Below are 19692 nucleotides of genomic sequence, written 5' to 3' on the forward strand. Positions count from 1 at the left end.
AAAGCTGAGAATCAGGCACCCAAAGAACAGGAGACCCCAGCGAAGGCAGCTCCATCTCGGGGCATTGACTCTGCTTTCCACGGGCATCTCAGAAACACAAAGAACGATATTTAACAGGACAAACAGGAATAGCAAACACTACAAGCCCGAGCCTGCTGTCCTGGCGCTGGGCCCCATGGGCCAATTGGGCTGGCTGAGCTTGGGGGATGGGCGAGGGAGGGGTTGGTGGATGGGGAGCTGGGAGGGCTTGGGAGAGGCTGGGTGAGCTAATGGAGGGAGAAGGGAGAATTTAAGATAATTTAATATTATTTTTGGACACCTTTTCTGTTTTATAAGCTTTGTATCTGCAGCCAGAGTATTAGATAGGAATATTTTAAAAAATCAATAGAGATACAAATAAATAATCTAGGAATCTGAAAGGCGATATCTTCCCTAAAGGTGTTGTAGGGCATCCCACTCTAGTGCCCCAGAACAGCCCTGAATCCATCATCAGAACAGGAGTCTTCAATCCGCTTTGTGCTCTTGTCTATTCTCAGGGCGGAAATGCTGCATTCTTGCAGCCTGTTGCTCTCTATCAGTTGCAGCCTTGCTAACCTGGAGGCTAGTACAATAGATCCTGCCTTGGAGAAGCCTTTGACTCAGTACTCCATGTCGGGGGGTGATGGGATGGCCCCAATACCAGCAAACCTGTTCTGTAAGCAAACCGGGAAAGAGCTTTTGTGAGTTTGAACGTCCTCAGACTGCCAAATCCAATGGAAGCCGGGTGCTGATAGACTGAGCAGGAGTGTGCATCGCTGGCCTGGATTTACCCAGCACTGATCCCTGGGCATTCTGCACCACAGTCTAGAGTAGATGTGGTGTGAGGCCTAGAAATATCTAAACTAGACAAAAAAGGATGAGCTCTTGCTATGGGGATTACAGCATGCTTTGGTCTAATTGTTCTTGGCACCTTGCCCATCCCAGAGCTTCTTCAGTGGAGAGAAATAACAGCTTGACTAGAAAACACTCTAAAAGACAAACTGCCATTAACACATTTTTGTTAACTCCCCACTGAGGCTCCAAGTAGAAGTTTTAAACATTTGTAATAGGTGGAATTAAGGCTGGTACGAACTCGCTGCAGTGTGCAAACATCATCATTTGCAAATACACACAAACCAAAGGGGCAGGTGTCTTTGGCTCTCATGTCTGTAGGCCCTGGACTGGGGCAGATAGTGCTGCCGTTTGGGCCATTATTTGCCAGGTCTCTTGTCCCTAGAAGTGCCAGTCAGGAGAGTAGGAGTGCTGTCTGACTAACCCTGAGCTGTCCTGGTTGGATAAGGGACCTGCAGGAGTGGGCAACATTGAAGAGCTATTCCACTTATCTGAGGCTCTTGCTTGGGGGGGAAACACCTGTAAGTATGACTAAAGAGCACGGTACAGTTACATCTCTGCTTTAAAAATAAATAAATACATAAATAATTTGGATACTGTGTGAACAGGAAGAGAGTCTACATTGGCTGAATGACCTACTGGTGAATTCTGCTCTCAGTGCTACTTTCCAGCAAGGAATGGCAAAGTGATTGATGTTGCTCTCAAATGCATTTCACTGTTTGTTTTTGGTGAGGAGCACTTTTGATCTTCTGAACTTTGACCTGACCTGAATGAGTGAAGTGGGCAGACAGTCCTTGGAATGGGCAGGTGAAGAAGGGGGCGCGCTTTGGTCAGGACTAAAGGGGAACTTGGATTTCTTTTGACTGACAAATTCCCAAATGTGATGATTTTCAGAGAATCCTTAGCTGGCAAGCATTGGGAAATAGCCATCACTTCCTGTTAGAAGGGTACGACCATTCCAATTGGACTAGCAGAATGTTGGAGCAGGGGAATTAATTAAAATTAACTGATGGATTTAAATTAAATCCAAGTGAGAAACTATTTTCAGAGTGAAAGAAATCTTGATCTATAGGGGAACATGGCTCAGAACTGACCTTCATTTTCCCTTGTTGCGCAAGGTCCGAATGAGCATTCACGGTTCTCATGAGGTTGGTGTGTGTGAGGGTTTGATGGAGCTAATCACAGAGTGTGCCTTTCCCAACCAGAGCACATTATCTGAATAACGAATGTTAGATCCAAGTGCGGTCCTTAGCCTCCTCCCAGCAGCTTATAAAGGGCAGAGAACCAGGCCTTTGGGGACACTTGTGTGAGTGCCCTCCTTGGGGAAGCAATCACTGAAATCAAGCAGAGTTAACATTCCTGTTCTGTGAAATCCACGTTCTGAAATGAACCCAGTCACCCTGTCCCCCCAGTAGCAAGCACAGGCCAGACTTCGCTTCTCCAATCCACCTGGCAGGTCTTGACATGGGTATTCTGCACTCTCCCCGTGTGTCGATCTTCCCATTGACACTGCCAGGAGATCCCCTGGTAGGGACAAGGGCCTATTGGAGTTGGGACTCCCCTTGGGGAGGGGGGAGAAGATTTTTGCCCTCAGTGTTTTAAATGAAATTTTTGCACTTTCTTAAACAGCAATTTAGCGAGAATTTCCTTGTCATTCCCAAGCTGCATGTCTGTGTGGTGGATTTAAAGCTGGCCTGTTTTCCTCAGTATTTTTCTCAATAAGATAATGGAAAATGCCTCTCTTGACTGAGGTTAGCTCAGGGCTTGTGGGAAGATCATTAATTCAAAGCTATAACCATTACTAAAAAATATATTGCTCCTCACACCTCTGCTTCATTGCCCAAATAAAAAATGGCAACAAGCAGGCGTTCTTACAGAGAGACTTATGGCAGGGGTTTACTGTGCTGGAGTGAGGCAAGAGACCTGGGTTTCAGGACCTGGGTAGAGTCTGTGCAAATGTAATTTGTGGTTTAAGAGAACTGACAAAGTTACTGTTGAATGCAGTGTTGTTGTAGCCATGTTGGTCCTAGGATATTAGAAAAGGTGAGTGAGGTAATATCTTTTATTGGACCAGTTTCTGTTGGTGAGAGAGGCAAGCTTTTGAGCCACACAGAGCTCTTCTTCAGCTCTGTGTAAGCTTGAAAGTTTGTCTCTCTCATCAGTAGAAGTTGGTCCAATAAAAGATATTACCTCACGCATCTTGTCTCTCTAATATAGTTAGTGGTTTTTTAAAATCCGTCCCTTTACTTGAAATGATTGTCTCGACCAGATCTGCCCGGTTTTCTAGCCTACTCTCCCTTGGCTTTCAGCTTGGTACTTCTTCCGGAGCGGCACGGAGACACTCTCATGGTTTGTGATCTTACCTGCAAGCGGAAACCCCAATGTATGCTCTGAGTGCAGGGACCCAGCCAGACTTCTCATTACCAACGAGAAAACACTGTTTGTTTTTTATTCTGGTCGTTGCTTTGTAATTGGCAGTGCAGGGCCAGGATCAATAGGGTCTCTTTGTGAATTGGTGATAGGAAACATAATTAACAGTGTTTGTGATTTAGTTAATGACACTGGTTAAGAATTCTAAGTAACCTAATTTGTGACTGTGCTTTTGAGTGCATTTTTGTCTTAACTGAGCATATGAAGCTAGTAAACGAGACAGCTGTCATTTATGTGTAGAAGGGAGTATGGAATAACCTGAAGCAATAAACAATTCTACGTAAGTATGTGGTTCTAATAGTCCTGAGTGCATCTAAAGATGTGTTGTTTTAGGAATCTTTGGGTAATATATTTAAATCCTGTGTGGAAACAAACAGAAAGCTATTATTATGCAGGCAGTGAACAGTTCTTTGAGTTGCTGACTGTCGTTGTTAAGCAACTGGATATCTCCAGAAGGCCTTCTCTCTATATCAGGTTTCAAACTGTTAATAATCTATGAGGTTATCAGGCGGACAAATGAAGAATGTCCGGAGCCAACATCAGCCTAAGTACAGACATGTGTGGGTATGTTGTGAACATGGGGGAGGTCATTTCACTTGTCCTTAGAGGTGCTTGGCCGAGCTGAGCTATCATTTAAATGGAGAATATAAAGGTTTCCGTGTATGCATAAGTCTCTCAGGGTTGCGTTTACATAACTCACTTAAAACTGTCTTCTGTGAACTATGGGCTATTTCCTTACTGGTCAAAGAGTTTCATATAATACAGGTTTTTTATGAATTAGACATACATTCCACATATGTTGAAAATTAACTTTCTAGTATATTTTGATTTAAAGAAAATTGTGGTTTGGTTTAATGATTATATAATAAAAGTCACCTAAGCTGATTTTAACATACAAAACAAGAGAGATGAAAAGACACTGGAAGGTAATTCTGAGATATCTCCAAACTCCAGAACAAGTATCGCTTCTGAGCTCCCAAGGTGTGTCCTCAAAGCCCAGCAGACGTGGTGCTACTGAGCTTCTAAAGTGTCATGCTCCATTAGCAATTTTGTCAGTTCTCCTGCCACAATCCCACTTGACATAATATAAATAGTGGCCTGTTTCCAAGAAGATCCATACAGATTTTGGGCCTGACTTTGAACTCACTTAGGCTGATGTAAATCAGAAGTAATTCCAGTGCAGTCAGTGGAGTTACATCAGTGTGAAACCAGTGATGGGAGCAGAAGCATCAGGCCTTGTGTTCCTTTCAAATGGGATATTTACAGAAGACCATATAGCATCCTTTCCCAGAGGGAGAAAGCAAAACGGATTCTCCACTAAGAGACCGTCAGGGAGCTTTTTTTCTGTACCAGCTTTTTATTGGAGTCTTGTGTACTATCGCACGACAAGTGCTAGGGTACCGTTAGGATGGAGAGAGCTCTGTCCTGCTGCTAGATGTGGCCCTCCTTAGTCTCTTCTTTTTCTTTTCTTGTGTTACTCTGATCTTTGCAGACAAACAGACATGGGTTTGGAAATCTAATTTATAGAAGAAATGGTGATGAATGGTCTGTTTACATGTGAGGATATTCTGCTGATCCCCTAACCAGGGATTTCCTCACAGTGGCATGTAGTCAGTTGACCTTAGCGGGACTTAACTTGCAGTGGGCTAAACCGTAGTGACTAGGTTTCAATTGGGAAGTTTGATTGGGTGCTGTCTCCTGTGCTAGGAGCTGGCATTGTCTCCTACACAGGGGTTGGGCACTGGGTGTTTTTTCCATGCAGGCCCTGGCGATTATCTCTGGATGCTGCTGTTCTGGCTCCTCCGCAGCCTCCAGTTCAGGCATCCAGGGATCAGGGGTCACGTATTTCCCATGTGCAGGAGACATTTGGTGTAGTGCTGATTCGAATTACTCTCCTCCAGCTCCAGTGTGGGCAGAGGTGCTGGGGGTGCGGCAGCACCCCCTGGTTTGAAGTGGCTTCCATCATATACAGGGTTTACAGTTTTGTTCAATGGCTTTCAGCACCCCCACTATAAAAATTGTTCCATTCCCCCTGGTTGTGGGTTCCCTCCCATCCCAAGGTGCTTTACAAACCCCATATGAATATGTGGTCCCTGCCCCAAGGATCTTACACAATGCTGCTTCCACCCCCCTTTCATGTGGGGCACACTGCCAGCTAGGCTTGTTCACAAGTTGCACTGAAGTGAAGAAGAGCCATGCTCCAGGCAATTGGGAATCAGGAGACCTGGCTGTTTTCCCTGCTCTGCCTCTGACTTGCTGGATGACTTTGAGCAAGTCATTTCCCCTCTCTTTGCCTCAGTCCCCCAATCTGTAAAATGGGGAGAATGCCTTTGTCCTGCCTTGGTGTAGTGTTCTGAGACCCAGGCATGACAAGCCCCTCATAAGAGCTAAGTATTATAGTCTTGTATTATGATGCATAAATACTATGGACAGAATTTGGTTTAGTGTTTAAGTGTTTGCATTTCTTCTCTATGCAAATTCCGGAGAGAGCCCTCTGTGCACGCAGCTCACAATGCAAATGGCCTTTATTGCTATACCACTGATTGCACTGAGAGCACATACTCAGTTCACTAGTAATTGTCCCCACGCCTTGTGCTTCTCCTGTGCTGACTTGCCCAGGACCCTGGTTCCTGTCTGTGCTGCATGTGACATTCTTCCTCAGGAAGAATCCTGCACTGATAAGTGTTACCTTTACGCTTCCTTACATTGCGTCTTATCTCAGTCTGGTCCAGCCAAAACTCCAATGTCAGTCTGATGTATCTGTGTCTTTGTTCTGTCTTCCTTCATACTGGCGGGTCCCTTGGCTCTGTCACCAGTGTGTGATCGCTGTTGGATGTAAAACGACTGTGTAATACTTTTTATTTAATTGTATTCCAACCACTGAAAATCATGTACCAATAAAGTCACAAACAGAGACAGCATGAATGATCAGCAGGAAGGTCCTTGCCTGCCAGTAGTGTCAGAGCTGCCCCACGCCCGAGCTCCCACTTGGTGTATCTGGGTACATGGGAGGTGACATTCTCCCCATGTCTGCAGAGCTCATGGGTGGAAGTGCTGGGGAAGAATGTTCCCCCTGCTCATACAATATGCCTCATGGGTTACTGGCGCTCTGAGCAGCAGGATGTTCACCTCAGTCCCACATGAGCCCCACTGAGGGAGGCACGGGCATGCTGCTGTGGAGACGGAGCCAGTGGCAGTGGGGGTAACATGCCACCTATTTGGGGTATCTGCAGCATTTGGCAAATCTCAACCCCGTGGGTCATTTTCCTGATGATGCCCCCACCTCACTCCATGCTGATGGTTCCTGGCTTCTGCAGGACAAAGCACAATGGTGGAGCTCTCCCTAGTTCTGACCCCTCCTTTTGCACATAGGGAGGGGGAATGGCCCTATTGACTCTTCTCGTGGTGCCCATGGGCCTGAATGGGAAGCTCTGCTAAGGCTGCCAGAGCACCAGATTCTAGATTCCTGTCTGGGGGACTCTCTCTTGAGGCCGCAAAATCCTCTTTCAGCCAAACCAGGGTAAGCTGTTTAGCAATGGCTTAAAAGGAGAATGAGAACGTCGTGGGTCCTCAGGGAGACGGTTTGTACAGAGTGAAAGGAGAAGCTCTGTATCACAGCGACTCACACTGAAAGGCCATTGTCCTCCCGCTCCCAGGCCAGGAACACCACCACCACCACACTTAGCATTATCTCTGTCTTCATTTCTAACTGATCACATTTCACACCCAAAGTTTCTGCTGCCTGCAGTTCATGATCCTGTAGTAGCCAGGAGATCAGCCCCTGGAGCCTGTGGTGTGTTTACACAGCGCAGGGTGATGGAAGGGAAGACACACACTCACACTTTTTTCTGAGGTGGGATACAGACTTGGGGGAATAAATAATGTGATGACACCAAGACTTAAACGCTTGTACAGCTGCATTGATCCCATCCAAAGGGTCTCGCAGTTCTATTGATCTGTCTTTCTCTGCTCCTTGCGGCACCTGGGGAATTACAGGGCCAGTCCCTAACACGTGCAAATAAATGTGATATTTCACGAGAGCCTTCTCTGCTCTGCAGGCAGCTGCCTGGCAGCACAGGGTTTGCTCAGGATCCCGTGTGGGAGAAAGAAATCTTCCAAAAAGATTATGGAGTTAATTGTTGCCATCTTTTGCTAAGGACATGGAAACAAAAACCTCCTTCTTTACATAGTTTAATCACTCCATTATAAACAAGGCAAAAGCAGATATAAAAAATAATAAAAGTAGTGGTCGTCTTTGAATAACCACTTTCTGGCCAGGAGCATTAGGATGGAAAAAACTGCCTAGAGGCTCGTTTGCTCTCATTTGCCCTCTTGGGCCTTGTCTTCTTTCTTCCTACAGCCCCTTCTTGCTAGCCTCCGTACTCTTAACAGGGGGCTCTGCTCTTGTCTTTCAAGAGCTAAACTTGTTAAAATGAATCACATTTGGCATATCTCCCTGTGGTGCCTCTCCAAATAAAAGTGGGTCCCAGCTCGCATGCTCTATTTTTGTTTTGTTTCTGTATGTGGCAATTTTCTCTATACAAAACCCTCTTTTGTCAGTTTGCAGAAGAGATTATGGGGAAACAAGAGCCCGCCTTTTTTATATCCATCTTGCATTTTCTCAGGGCTCCACGAATGGCATTGTTCATGGCCAAGGAACAATGACATTTTTCTGTTCCCATATCTGATGTGATTAAAGGAGCTGCAGAGCAGAAGTTACACAGAAGAGTATAATTAACAGCGAAGAAGCTGCTACTGGATGTGAAATGCAAAGAGCCCAAGACTTAGTTCCTGTGACAGAGAACCCTTTTCTCTGGTCTGTAAAAGGGAGTAAAATTGTGCACCTGACAAACTGCAAAAAGCACCAACCTCTTCTTTCAGAGCCCCTCACAGTCACAGGGCACTCGCAGCCACCTCTGGTGCTTAGCATGCTGCACAGCTATGAGGGGGAAGGGAAATTTCTGGCCAAAACCACAAGGAAAAGCCCTAGCTCTTATGCAAAGTGAATTGGGACTTCTAGAAGGGACCTCAGTTTAAAGGTCTCATCTGAAAGGGACCTTTCAAAGATCTGAAGAGGCAGAAATGATGGAACGGCAGGCACCTCGGAGCAGTCAGGCACATAGCCCTGGCTCCCTCCCTGTACAGCCCTCGGCAGAGAGCAGTGTCCTGCAGCAGGGAATGGTTTAAAGACTTTTAAAACCTGTGAAGATTTTTAGCGAGTGGCAGGAGAGCTCATGAGCTCAGCAGTGCTGAGAAGAGGTACAAACGGATTTGGCAACAGACTCTGATTCCAAGCTCTTGTACCCTGTTGTAATTCTGCTGATTCCAGTGGAGTCACTCCTGATTTGCATTAGTTTAAGTGAGAGCACAATCAGGTCCTGTGTTACCAGGGTCCTACATGCCTGAAACTGGGAATAACCCAGAGGTAATACAGCGTGTTGGGAGGAGGGACAGCAGTGCACTGTGGAAGCAGGCTCTGGGCAGATGCCCTGTTTTAGCTGTGAAATTCAGGAGGTGATGGAGCAACTGAGAGAGGCCATCAAAGGATTAGGGGAAGGATCAAGCAAAGGGGTAAACCTGCAGCAGTGAATGTGCAGGGCTGTCAACAGCTCTGTGTCCAGCGCAAACGCAGCTCCAGCAAAGATACAGCGAGAGGTCACTTATGCAGAATGTGAAATACAGTGTCTCTATTCCTGTTATTTCAGATGTTGGGATTACCATGCGGGAAGGGGCTAGTTCTCCTTACAGCATGGCTGTGCAGTGTTTCACAGTGCCCACAGGAGAGCTGGGAACTTCAGGGAAAGCAGGTGAAAGGCAGATGGGTATCTGCTCAGCAGAGCTCATGGTCCTGGCCATGAACTTGGCAGAGAAGCATGGCTCTGATGGATGTCAGGAAGGGAGGGGCGAGGAAAGCGTCCGTCACAGAGCTCTGCTGACATGGTTACTCAGCCAAGGCAGTGTGTGTACATGAGGAAAACTCCCTTGTGCTTATGGAGGCGATGTTGCAGGAGCCGGTCGGCCAGAGTAACTGACGCATGGAGTGGGAGGGAGACTGCCAGTGAGCAGGTGTGGGAGGGTGTTCCAAGCGGCGCAGGTGAGGAGCTGACAGGAGAGTGGAGGGGATGGGGAGGAATCCTCCTCCTGTAAGACTCTTCCTTCGTCTCCCTCCCGGTCTGACTGCTCTGGATGGTCGATGCTCTGTCAAAGGGTCCCTGACAGGCAGAGACTGCCACGCCAGGCAGCATCCCTTTCTCAGCTCTTACCACTAACACAGAGCAGTATTATTCCCTCCAGAGTCGCAGCTACCCTGAGTGCCAGAGCCCCTGGGGCTTTGCTGAGAGGCCGTGGATTCAGATGGTCCAGTTCCAAGAGAATCTGAATTCCCGACTACAGGAGGCTGAGAATAATCAGGACCAACTGTGCCTGGTAATGGGGATCCCTGATGTTCTGTTTATGTGAGCTCTGTACAGCAGTGCTCTGCGGGCAGCACAATTAGAGCAGCAGTGACAGTGTGTATCCAGGAAAAGCTGTTGAGAGCTTCCTGTGAGTGTGAATAATGAACATTTGGGTACATGTGTGCAGTGCCAATGAGGGGTGCTGCCCAGAGCGCCCAGGAGACTGGACACTGCAGTTACACCTGGGACATGCATGGAGCACGGGGGCCAGAGGAGAGATGCACAGGGATTCTCCTCAATGGCTTTTCACATTGGGTTCGTTTGTCTCTGCTGCGTATTTTGTTCCAGCCTATTGGCTGGCCCCTGGGGAGCTGAGCCCAATGGGTCGCCTGGCTACTCCCAGCGACACACTGTCCTGTGGGCTCCAGGTCATGCTCTTATCCCCTGGGACAGCCTACAGACAGAGGCCAAGGACTGAATGGGCACCTGAGTTGACATCCATCAAAGAGAGCCGTTGTTTACCCACAACACAAAGCTGCCATCACACTTGGAAGAGGAGTGAGATCATTTCACAATGGGCACTGAACAGCCGTCTGACTCGGGGTCACCCTTCTCCTGGGTCTGAATTGGAGATGCTGACCCAGAGGTGAAAGACCCCTTATCTCATTCCCACTTCCCTGAGCCCTCCACTCCTCCTGCCCCGGATGGATTGGAATTGGTGACCTGGGGAGAAAGGCTCCGCATCTCATCACCAGTTCCCTGAAGAGTCCCAGTCTCCTGACAGGTACGTTTTAACCCGCTCCCTGTAGTGCTTGCAGTATTGAAAGCACCTCCAGTCTTTCAGGCACTAAGTCGATTGCACTGAAGTCCTTTTGCCTTGAAGCCGTTCGCGTACTCTCTGGGGGAAGCTGCCTTTGTTCCGTGAGCAGCACAATGCTGCCTTGAGACAAACGAGAGTTCCGGATGAGAAGGACTCATTCAGCAAACTTCCCAGGCTTTTGCCACAGCCTCCCCTGTCCCCCCAGAATGCGGCTCTCCCCTTGTGTCCCCTCCCCCCTCTCTGCTTTTCTGTAGTTTACATATCAATCAATACATACATGACAATGCAGAATGGCCCCTTTGTAAGGGCTCAGGCTCTGTAGAAATGTTAAAAGGACGAGGGTTTCAAGATGTAGCTGTGTAAGGGCCAGCACTGACTGCAGCAAACGCACCCCATCTCTCGGTATGGCAGTCCCTGTGGAAACAGATGCGCTTTGCAGTGAGATCTGAAGGCCAGCAGCCTTGGACTGTGTCAGGCCAATGGGGTACGTGAATTCCGTAGTCAGACGGGTGACTGTCTAGAAGCCTTGGGGACCCCCCTGAAAGGGCTCTCTGGCTAAAGGAGCAATTGCCCAGCCGCAGCCTCTGGGATCTCCCTAAGAGGCAGGGACTGAACCCCTCGAATGCAACCTCTGCACCTGCAACAGGGCCCACAGTACAGGCAACAGAACTTGGAGGTCACAGAAACAAAGACTGCAGATAGCTCTGGTAAAACACACATGGACAGCTGATGTGTGCACGTCACTCGGGACCAGTTAGAGCCCCGCAGTGCACCCCCACGTCCACGCTGAAACCACCCTGATGGGGAAACCTGAGAAATCCGGATAAACCCTTGCTGTCTCCTTCTTATTAACCGTGCCCTGGAGGGCAGGCTAGGCGCCTGGCACTAGCTAGCAAGATCTCCATGTCGAAAAGATGATTTCTTGAGCAGGGACCTAGTGGGTGCTGACTTCAGAGGAGCTGGCACCCTGCCCTCCCTTAGTGAGGCATTAGCAATCTGCATTTAGCAGGGCCCCACTGCCTCTCTGCTAGGTTCTATTTTCCGCCTAAAGCTTCCCAGGACTGACGATAACTCAATGTGTAATATGGGTGAAACTCAGCTGAGCTGATGTTGTTTGTCCCTTCTGGACACCCATGGGCAGCCCAGCCATTTTCCCTGTGAAAATGTAGCACCTTACCACACAAGCCTCGTCAGCTCGATCTCCCGGCAGTGCCAGCCTGGATTCACTGGTATGTCCTCTGCCTGGAGAGTTCGCTGGCCAGGATTTCCCAGATGCTGTCACAGTGCAGAACAAAGACTCCTTTGCTTCCCTATTTTAAATGCCTTCTGTGCCACAGTTGGCTTTAGAATATCCCCTTAACTTCCATCTCGTTTGTTTAATCTGTTGCAGATCATCTGCATACCATGGTGACCCATGAGTATTCACATATGGGTAGAAGATGTTTAGGAGCCATTGTATCAATGGTTGTGGAAAACAAATACCCATAATGATCCACCAGGCCACTGACTGACTGGCTGGCTGTACAGACCTGTCTAAAAGAGACGTTCTGGAGCTGTCTTGTGTTGGTCAGTCCCAGTGGGCAGAGGTAAGGCTTCAAACTGGAGGCGGCGATAGTGATTACTTGACAAAGGTAATTCTCACTTCCCCAATCACCAGCCCCAGGGCACAAACCAAGATCCAAAGTGTTCCCACAAATATGCATTGAGTCAGGCGCTATCTGGAAGAAGCCCACAAGAGCTTGAGCCCAATAGTTCTGGGCAACTCCAACCCCAGGCCCATTGAAAACTCTGTTCTTCTAGGGCAGGGGCTGCCAAACTTTCCCTAGGGTGGGACACACCTTACTGGAGAGACTGTCTCATGGACCACTCTCCTCCCATTCACAGTTGCACAGCCGAATTCCCTTCCCATCAATGATTAAACAACATTCCTGTGGCAGCTGCAGCAATTACTTACATGGCAAAGTAACCTATGCAAATCTTTAATATATATATATATTTTAATGGAGATATCCTATCTCCTAGAACTGGAAGGGACCTTGAAAGGTCATCGAGTCCAGCCCCCTGCCTTCACTAGCAGGACCAAGTACTGATTAGTTTCTTCTAATGTCATTGAGCAGGTCCCATTCACCCTCCTTCTCTGGACTGCTGACTAAAGCTGGGAAATGGTTTTCCCTTCCCAAGCTGGGATGAAAGGTCAAATTTGTAAAATGTTCGCTCATAAACTGAAAATTCAGGTCAATTGAACCATTTCGTTTTGATTAATTTCAAAAATTTTGTTTCAATTTTGATCTTTTTAAAAAGAATTAAAAATGTTTGTACTATAAGTAGCCTCAAATTTGAAATGAAAAGTAATTAGGAACCAGAAAACCGAAAGTTTTCATAAATGTTGAAACGGGACAGTTTGACAATTGTGAAACTTTTTGCAAAATGTTTCGAGTCAATAAATTTGTTGAAACTGACTGTAGCTAGGGGGCGTGGCTGTCCTCGGAGATTGATTGGGAGGGACATCCACGCACTCCTACACTGACTCTTCCCTTGAAAGTATTCAGGTTAGAAGAAAAAACATTTAGTCAAACAATTCCTGGCCAGCTCCAGTGCTGACCCTCCAGAGGTCACAGTGCAAACCACTGAGGTAGGCAGTCCAGGAGGCAGCAAAGCCGCCTGTAAATCACAGCTATTCCTAACTGGAACCTACCTCCAAGTTTGCTAACAAAGGCCCTGCTATGTCATCCAGCTAGGGATGCATTCAGCCAGCTTTTGCTAACTGTATTATGATACACTATTTACTTGAGTCCATGGCTTTGAGACCTGTAACCTCCTCCCCTCTAGGGGTTTATCAGATCGATCAGAGCCATACACTCCATATGTCTTTGGGGAAATTGGGTTCAACTACACTGCAAGTGGTGGTATATTCCTTCTCCTAGAGCACTGGAATGAGTCATTCTGGACATGAGGGAATGTCTCTTGGATGCGTGTGTGGCTGAGCAGAGCGTTATTGGAAGCATGCCTTAGATCTTGTTTTTATTTGTTTTTTTACATTTTCCTTAAGAACCAAAGTGCTGAATCTGTGCTGCTTTTTGTGAAGTGTGATAAGCCCTGGAGGTTTTGATAAAGTGGAAAGAGCTGGGATTTCCTTTGGTGGACACTTTTAGTGGACCTAAGGTGCGCTGATCATACGCTGCTGTTTGCTGCAGTCATCTATGCAATGCAACAAATACTGGCGTCTGTAGAACCAGTGTGGAATATGGTCTGTTCTTGAATGTGGTGAAAATGAGCTGCATGGGCGTTGACATGATCAATAACAACAGGATGCAAGTGCACATCATGATTAACAGTCAAACTGCAGAAGCAGCAGATGAATTTGATTATCTGGGATCATATGTATCCAGCCAAGGGGGCTGCTCCTAAAAAATTGAAAGAAGATTAGGAATGGCTCACTCAGCCATGGGCTCCCTTACGAAAGTGTGGAAAAACCCTGGTATCTTGAAATGTATGAAGGATTGACCGGTGAAGAGCTTAATTTTTTCCACAATGACCTATGGATGTGACGCCTGAGAAACTAATGCTGCTGACAAGAAGAAGAAAATTGAAGCCTTTGAGATGTGGTGCTGGTGAAGAGTGTTGTGTTATCTCCTGTACGGAAACGAAGATGAATACTTATGTTAGAAACTTTATTGGAGAGAAGGGGACTCTGCTCTCGGAAATCAACAGACAGAAACGTATGTGCTTTGGTCACATCAAGTGTAGTGGTGGAAGTAGCCTGGAGGAATGGTGGTGCGTTACTGTAGCACTGAATGACCAGCCAGGAGATGAATAGATGGTGTGCGGCAGATCACTGGAAGGTCAGCTGCTGAGTGTGTGAAGTTAGCAATGGATCGAGAAGGCCTCTGCAAATTCTGCTGTAATGTCACCAATATGCAGACTTGAATAACTGGACTTTACTTATTTATGTGAAGTGGAAGTGATGAGGAGAACTGAATATGTAACAGGACAGAGGCTGAATGGATTGAGCACGCAGGAGTGTCTCCTCCAAGCCAGGGCATAAGGACTGAGTGTGAACTTGACCTTGGAGCAAAACTAGGGCTACCAAACAGCAAATGTGAAAAATTGGGATGGAGGTGGTGGTGGTGGTGGTGGGGGGTAATAGGAGCCTATATAAGAAAAAGACTCAAAAATCGGGACTGTCCCTATAAAATCGGGACATCTGGTCACCCTAAGCAAAACAGTTAGTTAGTGGTTTGAATACAGATGACTATGGGAGTAACTGAGTGACTGATAAACCCAGTGGGGAACCTATGGGCGCCTTACCTGCTGGGGTAGAACACTATCAGCTTAGCGCAGGATCGTTCTCTCTCAGATCTTTCCTGGACTTACTCAGGTTCATCGTAGGAAAAATAAGAGAGTCCTGAAAAGAATTCAAGAGTCCTGTGGCACCTTATAGACTAACAGACGTATAGGAGCATGAGCTTTCGTGGGTGAATGCCCACTTCGTCGGATGCATGAGCTTTCGTGGGTGAATACCCACTTCGTCGGATGCATGTAGTAAGAATTGCCTCTGCTCTGATGTGTGCGGGGTCTGAAAGGAGCGAGAAGGTCCCAAGACTTGTTTTCCATTCAAGAAAAGTCAGATGAAGAGCAGAGCTTGAGTGTGTGAGTGTGTGTGAGGAGTTCTTGTGAATTACTGGGTGAGGTGTATTGTATTGGGGGGAGTGTCAGGGAAGGAGAGAGAGGTGTGGCATGCTACTCGTCAGATTGGAACTGGCACCTCCTGCATCATCATCTATTGAGGAGGCTCCAGTGCAGGCAGCACTAATTGTGCATGTCAGTGAGTTGCTAGTTAATGAGTTGCTTTGTGGTCCCTGAGGTTTAAATAATGAACCTTCTAAAGAGCTGGTTACACTCACCAGATAGGAAGCTGAAATCTGCTTTTCAATTAATTTAGTTTTTGAAATATAAACACAGTCAGAATTGCTGGGACCACGTGGAAGGGTTGAGCTGGATTCCGTCTCACGCTGGGAGATGATGAGAGCATGCCTGGGTTGGGCAGGATCACCCTCGTGCGGTGCCTCCTAGTCTGGACCAACATTAGGGAACTTGGCTGAATTAAATGGTCACGCAAACTTGAACTTGCTCTAGGGTGGAGCTTGGTATTGGAGGCATGAGAGGGCTACCCATGCCATAGGCTCTAGGACACTCTTGCTATTTGGCAGCTGCAGACTCTGCTTTGGACCAAATTGCTCTCACTATCTTCAGTATCTCCACCAACATTATGTGTGATGCTGAGTTAGATCCTCCAACATTTTATTCTTGTGGGAATTCTTCTTCTCAGAGCCTAAATATCCCCCCACTAAACCTCTTTCTGCCCACAAGTCCCCTATCCTCTGGCTGAGGTCTGTATGGGACTCTACCTTCAGAGCCTGACCTGAACAGGTTGCTGTTGAAGGACACTTCCTCCCCTTGGGTTTCAGCTGAGCAAAGTCTGCAGCACGGCAGTGCAGAGCACTAACAGGCACCATCTAAGGCCCTGCTTGCACAACTGGCCATCACCAGTGCAGCTCCACCCACTGGGAGCAAGAGTGACACGGTGCCGGGGGTACCCAGGGCTGGAATGGGAGCTGGAGGGTATGGCAGGTCAAGAGGAGGATGCATTGGTTCCGGAATAGCAGAGTGGTGCAGGTCAGAACTGAGGTGCATCAGCAGGGCTGTGTGCTGGGGGGTGGGTGTTCCCAGGACTGGAGGCGATTTAATCCCTACCTTTTACTTCCATTTTCAAACTGATTTTTTCCCTGTCGAGCAGTGGTATTTAAGGCCTCTGTTAGTGATTGTCGTTGCCTCGTCAAGTCAGTCAGTCACTGTGCAGGATAAAAGGTTTTCTGAAGGATATGCTTTGTAAAGTAATTGTATTTTGCAGTAAATGTATTTGTCACCATGTACAATGTTTGCCCTCTTTGCCAACGTCTCTACTGAATCTCACACCAATGTATGACATTTATAAATGCACGTTTGATACAGTTAATAACATGAGAATGTAGCACTGAAATATTAAGCCATTTCCATAACTAGACACAGCTGAGTATAGCAGCACTAGCCTTGGACCTTTGATCAGCCCAGCTGTTTGAAGTCTCTGAGTTGTTAATCATTCCCTGGTGGTGAGGGGTGGAGCTGAGCTGAGCTACGCAGGGAAGACTTGGTATAAAAAGTCACTTGCTGGGTGAACAGAGGCAGCCAACGAGCATTTTGAAGGGAGTTTGGGAATGGAGTGTGAGAGGCTTTCTTTCCAGGTTCAGCCGTACATGTGGTGTCAAGATGGCCAGAGGTGGAACAGTGGTGGTTACCTGCAATGGAGATGCCATGTTCGCTTTCCTGCCTCAAGACAGAAGGAATTCCCTGTGCATGAAGGGCAAGTTGGTGGCTGTGCTAAAGGAAAAGATTCTTGGATTGGAGAAGCAATTTGAGAGGCTACTAAGAATCAGAGAAGCTGAGGAGTTCCTAGTCAACTAGGTTTGAGGAAACACCCGTATTTCAGATTCAAGGAAGAATGGAGTGGCCCCAAAGGAATCAGTGAGAGAGGGAGTCAGAGAGGAGGCCTGGCAGTTTGTAACCAACAGAGATAAGAGGTCACAGTGGCATTCTACCCAGCTGGGGACAGATGAGGAGAGGCTGTCTGTAGCCACCAGAGAGAAGCGAGGCAGGGGAAATTCCACACAGCTAGAAGTTTCATACCAATATCAGGTTCTCAATGTGGACACTGTGTAAGAAACCTCTCAAGATCCAGTGGGTCCAATGAAATTGAGAGATGTATGGGACACAAGTGTGGATAGCAGCTCGGCCCAACCTGTAAGAAAATCACACTTATCTGCCAAGGGTTCTCCGGTCATCTAGACAGACAATTCTTGTTGGAAATTCATAAAAACATAAGGATGGCCATATTGGGCCATCTTGCCCAGTATCCTGTCTTCCAACAGTGTCCAGTGCCAGATGCTTCAGAGGGAATGAACAGAACAGGGGAATTTATTGAGTGATTCATCCCCTGTTCTCCAATCCAAGCTTCTGGCAGTCAGAGGCTTCGGTTTAGTGGCACCTGGGGTTGCATCCCTGACTGTCTTGGCTGATAGCCATTGATGGACCTATCTTCCATGAACTTATCTAATTCTTTTTTGAACCCAGTTATACTTTAGGCCTTCATAACATCCCCTGGCAAGCCCACAGGTTGACTGTGCGTTGTGTGAAGAAATACTTCCTTATGTTTGTTTAAAACCTGCTGCCTATTAACTTCATTGGGTGACCCCTGGTTCTTGTGTTATGTGAAGAGCTAAATGGCACTTCTTTACTCATTTTCTCCACACCCTTCATCATTTTATAGACTTCTACCATATTCCCCCCTTAGTTTTCTCTTTTCCAAGCTGAACAGTCCCAGTCTTTTTAATCTCTCCCCATATGGAAGCTGTTCCATCCCCTAATAATTTTTGTTGCCCTTCTCTGTACTTTTTCCAATGCTAATGTATCTTTTGTGAGATGAGGCAACCAGAACTGCACTGAGCATTCAAGGTGTGGGCGCACCATGGATTTATATAGAGGTATTATGATATTTTCTGTCTGATTATCGATCGCTTTCCTAATGGTTCCTAACGTTCTGTTTGTTTTTTTTGACTGCTGCTGCACACTGAGCAGGTGTTTGCAGGGATATATCCACGTTTACTCCAAGATCTCTTTCTTGAGTGGTAACAGCTAATTAAGACCCTATCATTTTGTGCATATAGTTGGGATTATATTTTTAATGAGCATTACTTTGCATTTATCAGCATTGAATTCAATACTCAGAAGAACAGAAATAACATTCTGCAAGGGACGGGTGGACAGCAAGAGGGTGTGCTGGGTTCCTGGAGCCAGGACATGAGATAACTCTTTAAGACTGGCTAAATTTCTGAAGTGTCCTGGCAAGAATCCATTGATGGAGGTTGGTATCCTGCTACACTGTGTCATTAATATCTCACAGACAGTAGATGACTTCAGGGAACTCCAAAGTGTGCTGCAGAAGAAGAATGGCTGAACAGTCTTGTCAGAGATCCTTCCTGTCCCATGAGCAAAGGAAGGCAGTAGCTTCTGGAAGTGAATCACTGGCTAGGTAAGTTGTGTAGGGTGGAGGGCTTTGATTTTATGGAACATTGGTCCACCTTCTATCAGGAGAAAGGGCTGTATAGTTTGGATGGCCTCCATCGCAGTAGAAGGGGGACAAGATTCCTTAGGGACAGGCTGGCTAGAGTAGTCAGGAGAGTGTTTAATAGCTAAAGGGGAGGATAAAAAGAGCAAAGATATAAGCATTCAGTTAGCACAACATTGAGATGTTGAGAACAAAATTAATCAAGGAGCCAACGGACATGAAAAGAAGCAATTGTTTAATTGCTTCTACAGTAATGCAAGGAGCCTGGGTAACAAACAAGAGGAATTGGAATTGCTAATTTATGAGCATAAATTTGATCTAGCTGCTATTACTGAAAGCTGGTGTGATGATTTGCAGGACTGGAATATTAAAATCAACGATTATAACCTATTTAAGAAAGATTGAGTTGGCAAAAGGGAAGGGGAGTGGCATTCTATGTCAAAAATAGCAGTACCTGTTTCCAAGTTACAGATAACTCAGAAGCAAATGTTCTTGAATGCCTATGGATCAGTGTCCTAACAGCTACAGCAAAAAGTGGGGTACTAGTTGGTGCCTGCTACAGACCCCAAATCACACTAGGGAACAGGATGACCACCTCCTTACACAGCTATCTACAATGAGAGATGTGCTGGATGTTTGATGCTGCCAGTATTAAAATATCCTTGGAATTTCTAAACATTATAGGTGATAATTTCCTAATTCAAAAAGTGTTGCAGCCAACACAGGGGAATTCTGTTATTAGATCTTGTTCTAACAGATAAAGAGGAACTGATCACAGAACTAAAAGTTAATGGTAGCGTAGGTACAAGTGATCATGACTTGATCATATTTATAATGTGCAAGCAGAATAAAGTTCAGACCAGTAATATCTATTCTTGATACTTTATAGGATCAATTTCACAAAGCTGGACAAAATTATGAGCCAGATCAGTTGGGAGGAAAAATTTAATCACTAAAATATGAATGATAATTGGGAATCATTTAAGGACACCTTACTAGATTCCCAAAACAACCCC

The sequence above is a fragment of the Terrapene carolina genome, unplaced genomic scaffold, assembly GCF_002925995.2.
Source record: "Terrapene carolina triunguis isolate 2854851 unplaced genomic scaffold, T_m_triunguis-2.0 Scaffold234, whole genome shotgun sequence".
Taxonomy (NCBI): domain Eukaryota; kingdom Metazoa; phylum Chordata; order Testudines; family Emydidae; genus Terrapene; species Terrapene triunguis.